Source organism: Marmota marmota, unplaced genomic scaffold (genome assembly GCF_001458135.2).
Source record: "Marmota marmota marmota unplaced genomic scaffold, marMar, whole genome shotgun sequence".
NCBI lineage: Eukaryota > Metazoa > Chordata > Mammalia > Rodentia > Sciuridae > Marmota > Marmota marmota.
Genome location: NW_025999871.1, coordinates 1,783,805 through 1,790,320, shown reverse-complemented (window position 1 = coordinate 1,790,320; position 6,516 = coordinate 1,783,805).

The window sequence follows — 6,516 nt, the reverse complement described above, 5'->3', positions numbered from 1 at the left end:
TCTTTCCCTTGACTGGAGTCTCTGTGTCCACACTACATTAGAGCCTATTAACTACTCCCAAAATAACTGAACTGCTGTATCCTTGTCCTTGGCCAGGTTTATTTATGTTTCCAAAGGTAATGATTCCATGTCCATAGGAAAGCAGGCAGCCTTGAATTTCTGTTTTTGTATTTGAAAGTAGCATTTCTTTTCCTTCATCTGGGCACTTTACCCCTTTGAAGACAGTGCCATTTTGATAGTGGTGAACGATATATTGATTAATAACATGGGTCCAGAAGTAGTCCACAGCACCATTGACATTCTCTAACCAAGGCTGTGGCCATGTCCAAAATTGTGAGTGACACACTAATCCTGCAGGTACAGTTCTTTCACCATCTTAAATCCTTAGTGCTTTTGATAAAAATCTGTGCACTTTCACATGCATAGCTTATGAGAGCACTCTCCCCTTCTCCACCACAAGGAATGGAGGAACCTGTATTACTGCACCCTGGGACATGCTCCACAATGAAGACAGAACAAATTCTGGCAAGCAAAGGGACAGATTCCTGGTTTGTGAAGTGTTGTCTGTCAATCTGGGCAACCTTCTGGCCCCCTCTAAATTTTGCACCTCTGCTTCAGATTAAAGAAGAGGATATTCAGTATCATGTCAGACTCTAGGCTGACACAAACTCAGAAGCTTCTCTCAGCTTCCAAGCCCAATTTCTCTAAATTCAGCTCCTGGCTAATAAAGAGCCACCTGTGTTTCGATAGGCATCTCCTGTTAGGTGACTAGCACCTCATGCTTTGTCCCCATGCATGTGAAGCAGCATTTCAAGAGGTTACTTGGTGTGGGTTATGTTGGGTACACACACATTCGTTTGTAGCCTTGCATGACTGGCACCTCCAGATTGTACAATAAGCCTAGAAAACCATGTTTTAGTACCATTATCTCCATGACCTGCCTGGTCCTGTCACTACCACCTCCTCCCCTGCCTTTGCCTTGAATCCCTGGGAAATGCATTGCTAAGCTGGGTTCACTGTACATTTTGTTTGTTGGAAGCAGGGGAATCACTGCCACTTGGCATAGGCCTGTATTTGGGCCAAGGCCTGCTGCCAGGTTAAGAGCCTCCTGCATCTTGGTGACAGATCCAGGAGATGTATTCTATCAAAATGGCTGCAGTCTGAAGGCCCTCCACTGAGATTACAGTCTGCTTTCCCAGAGTACACCTCCTTCTGGTATGAGTCTTCTTGAAATCAGACCTCTGAAATGCCTGTTCATTCATTCATCCATATTTGAGGAACCACAAAGTAACTAAGTGGCCTGTTTGATATTCCTGAGCCAACTTGAATATATTTATGGTTAATAGTGCTTGCCTGGTAGTGGCTTTATTATATTCCGTATGATTAACAGTTTATTGTATGAGCTTCTTGACTAAGGGAATCACCCTTGCCTGAGCACTATTCTCTACTTTTCTAATTTGGGGTAGTATGGCTATCCACCTAGGCATTCTAATCTGCCCCAGCATTACCTTTGACTCAGTCCATAACCGTGCATTTTTAAGAACCCAGAGTTCCTCAGCATGAGCTCTTCTGCCAGCTGACCTGCATGGCATGCAAGATTTTAGCAGTTACTCAGAAGAACTTTTCTCTGCCCCTTTCTGAGCCAGATTATACCCAACACATGCAGGGAGTGCTAGGAAGAGCTGTTCACCCCATCCTTGCTTCTCTAGTCAATTGGCCACGTAGATACCCTGACTGTGGCAGGAAGTAAAGGACCATTATTGAGACCCTGAGAGTTTAGAGGTCTCTAGCTAGTAATGTGCCATCTTCAGCAGCTGCCAGCCCACCTTCTTTTACCTCTCCACCTAGTACACAAAGACAGTTCCCAGGACACATGTGACCATGCCATCTCAAGAGAAGCAGACCCAGGACTCACCTCCCCTATGAGAACTTTCCTCTCTTCCTTCGAAGCTGCCCAGTGGGCAATTCCATCAGAAAGACTTGAGAAGGGGAGTCATATCTAGACTTGTTTATTCTTCATGTTTATGGGCTCCCATGAACAGCCATAAAACTGCTTGCTCTTTGGGGGAAGACTTGTTAGCAAATTTCCCTTCTCAAATTCCTCTAATCCTCCTCTCTCAGGTCTTCCTCATCTCCCCTGACTGATTTTACAATGGGGTTCTTTCTCCCTACCCCTCTAAGTTCACCTACCTCTGGCAGGAGCATGTCCCTGAAGTGTTTCCTTCCTCTGACTGCTTTTTGTTTGTTTGTTTTTTTAATTGTCTAGTTTTTTTCAATATCTTCATTTATTTATTTTCATGTGGTGCTGAGGATTGAAACCAACACCTCACACATGCGAGGCAGGCGCTGCACCACTGAGCCCAGCCCCAGCCCTTCAGTGACTGCTTTTTTAATGGCTCTTTGACTCTAAAGCAGACTCAGACTGTGCCTGAGCCTCAGAGTCTTAGAACAAAATAACGCTAAACTATATGCCTTTGGTAGAGAAAACAATTTAACTCACTCAAACATTAGCAATGCCTGAGCCTCCTGCTGTCTAATTCCTCTCCTTCCTTTTCCCTTTGCATTTTTTCCTACCCTCCCATAAACTACTGGATTAGCTAGCAGGACAATGTGGAAACAAAGACAGAGACACCTTCTCTGTCTAGCATGAGGTGTTCCATTCTCCTTGGCCAACCTAATAGCACTAAATATATTTTTGGTAATATTTTCACTTTCAGTATTTTTATACCAGTTTGTGAAGGGGAAAAATTTACAAGGCTTGATTGTTTCTCATCTCTTCTGTATTTCTCAGTTTGCTAATTATCATTCCCTGCAAGTACCAGAATTTGGTAGTACTAACATACTCCTTGTGTTCTGTGTATCACACATCGATATCCCTCCCAAAAAAAATTGTTGATGAACAACTATTCATCAGTGTGTCTTTATGAAAATAAAATGAGTAAAGTACTCAGTGGTCTACAAAAGTTGTACTTTTGTTTCCTGGTTATCTGGTTAGATATCACTAAAACATGACTAGAAGTCATATTTTTCAGTGTTTTTATTTCTCAATGGCCAATCTGTCTCCCCAAAATAACCATCTGTTTCTACCTGGTTCCAGAAACTATAGTGTTCAGGCTATGGATATAAAGAGTTTACCACCCATCACTGGGGATAGCAGTTGACATTTGAGGACATGCCTTGTGCCAGGTCCTGTGTAAGTACATAGTAATCCACTTAATGCTATTCCTACCATCCTTTTTTGTATTCTCTTATAAGACAGTTAATCAAATGTAGCCACAGGAGGAGACAGGGAACAGGCTCAAGAAAACAAAGTGTAATATATTCACAGGTGTATTAAGGCAGGCCTGGCTCAAAACGCACAGCCAAATGGAAAAAACACTGTGGGGGGGATGGGGGGGTGTCAGAGTCAGAAGACAAGATAGAGGGGAAAGCCTTAGGCCAGAGCCTTTGTTGGCTTCTAAGCCAAAGGCAAGGCAGGGCAGGGAGAAAGGTTTAGGATTTCCTAATTTGAACAACAGTGGAGTAGGAGTGCTCTCTGGTTGCCTTGTTCCTGGTCCTTGGATGATTGAGGCCAAGGAACATTGCCTCTACAGTGCGGCTCTGCTTGGTTAATTTACATATTGAAGACACACCTGGCCAGCCTTGGGTAGTCTCTCCCCAGCCATCATGATTTCTTTAAGATGTCAAAATGTTATATGCAGAAAATAATATAAAATGTTCAATTTTTTAAAAAATTCAAATATTGATGGAAGACTTTGAAATTTGTTGTAAGTCACACAGTTGGTAAATGATGAATCAAAGAGTAAACTCCAGATGATATAGCTCTAGGGCACCTCTTTTATGAAGTGTTGTAGGCCACATTAAAGAGCCATTTGGCTTAAGATGTTGGGGTGGAGCTTGCCGCAGTCCGGCTGCAGCAAAATAACAGGGGTGGGGGGGGTGACGAGCAACTTGTGTACATTGATACAGCAGGAGTGGGAGCCTTTTATTGTAGGACAGGAGGGGTATATATACATTACACACAGCTTATCTTAATTAACATAAACTAGATACAGCAGTCAACCAATAAGGAATCTCCACACTTAATGGCTCACTGGCGTTACTTCACAAACCCCAACCTCTGGCAAAATGCCAGGTGCCATCTTGACTTGTTTACAGACCCTAACAGGAGCTCATGAGTGGGAGACTGTGTGGTGAGTCCTTAGTCTTACAACTGTGTTTCTGAGCCTGGCTTTGCACACCACATACTTCTTCCACAAGAAGACCTTCTTTAGCCCCGGATTAACGTAGTGGAAGGAGTTCAAGGTGTCTTTCCAACCTTGAGAGTCCAGAAACCATGGGTTCACAGACATATCTGAGCCTGACACCATAGCCCTGTGATGTCTCATGGGCACAGTCTGTGATAACCACAGCAAGTCCTGGGCCCTGGTTAGATGAGAAGGTTATTGGTAGTAATGCCTGTTTTGGAGGTGTTCTAAAAGAGAAAAGCTGAGCCTAGTGGCCAGAAATATAGAAATGGGAGATTGTTTAGAGTATACAGTGGTTTATATGAATATAGTTACTGCCTTCATGAGCATTAAGTGGGAAAGACAGGTATTTCAAAAGGAAATACAAATAGGACTGGGGATATAGCTCAATTGGTAGAGTGCTTGACCAGCATGCACAAGGCCCTGGGTTCAGTCCCCAGCACCAAAAAAAAAAAAAAAAGAAAGAAAGAAATGCAAATAATTAGCAAGTAATTGTAGTATGTACAATGAGAAAATGGAATAGAATACTTTCAAAGCAGGCCCATTGTGTACTGGTTACTTGCCTGAGTCTGGTGAGACAGAACACTCACAAGTTACATACAGAGGTTTATTACTTTACAAATAGGCACCAAGGGGCAACAAACGTCTCGGATTCATGACAAATCCCTCTGCCAAGGCCCAAGAAAGCTCCCCAGGCAGATGGAGTCTCGTGGGTCTCTCTGACTTACAGAAGTTTTTTGCTCACCTTCTCTCTCTTTCTTTTTATCTTCTTCCCAAAATATAAGACTATATCAGATGTTCCTAAAAATATCAGTGTGTACTTGTTTGGGACAGTGCATGTTAATGGATGAATGTGTTTGCTCTATGGTTCTGCCTATAAGACATTTTTTAAAGACATACATAAAAAAGGTTTCTGAAATGCACCTTGCAGGCATGAATGAGAACAGGGTTGTTTCAGTGAATGAATGTGCCATACAACTCCACATGTAATATACACAGAAAAGACACACACATAAAAGCCTATTTCTAATATATTATCAATACAGTAGCCAAAGTGGTCCTTTAAATTTGTCAGACCATTTCATTCCTCTCTTAAAATGCTCCAGTGTAACCCTACAATGTTTCCTCATCTCACAGTAAAAGGAAGTCCCATACCTATAATGGCCTGTGGGGACTGCACATATGTTCCCATTTCCTCATATGTTAGTCTGTGTGTATTAACTGGCTTGGCTATAGCACCTAGTTATTTAATAAAATACTAATCTAGGTGCTGCTATGAAGGTGTTTTATAGATGAGGTTTGTCAGGTTGTTGGTGGTGACTTAGGAACAAAGCACCAAGCAGCCCTCTGGCGTGAAAGAAACATCAATCTGGCACCTATAGTACTGCCTGTCAATCAGCAGGTCTCCTGGCCAATCCTGGATCTCAGCCAGTTCCCCTGACCAACTCCATTGGGACAAGGGACTCTAAAAATCCCTTTCCTGTCCCAAGCCCTTCCCTTCCTGTCGTAAGCCCCATAAAATTCCAGTCCTGTGGAGCGCCCCCGCTTCCCTCCACCGCCGCCACCAGGCTTCTCCTCAGACCCTTCTCCTGTCCACTCTGTCAGTCTGATAAGAGTTCCGCCCAGGAGTGAGTCTCAATAACGCCTTGTTCAGTGGCCTTTTTAAATCTTCCTCCTTTGGTTGCTGCTTCTTGCCTGACCTTACAGGGTTAACATCTCCAATCAGTTGATTTAAGACAAAGGAGTTATGCCTAATAATATGGTAGGCCTCATCCAATCAGTTGAAGGCCTCAGCAGCAAAAAATGAGGTTTCCCAGAAGAAATTCTACCTCCAGGCAACAGCATCAATTCCTGCTTGAGCTTCCAGTCTTCTGCCTGCCCTACAGATTTCAGACTTGCCAACTCCTACAATATTGTGAGCCAATTTCTTAAAAGATATCACTTTACATTATGTGTATACATTAGTTTGAATGTGTTCATGTGTTGGAAAATGAATCTTCAACATAACAGTGTTGAGATGTGGGGCCTTAAGAGGTGATTAAGTTAAGTGGGCTCTGCCCTTATATTGAATTAATGCCATTATTGTGCTCATGGGGCAGTTATCAATGGATGGGTTCAGCCCACTTGTGGTCACCCTCTTGCCCTCTTCCTTCTGTAATGGGATGAGGCGCAAGAAAGCCCATATCACATGCAGGCCTCTCAACCTTGGGCTTCCCAATTCCCCAAACTTTTAGAAATAAACCTCTGTTCTTTATAAATTATCCAGTCT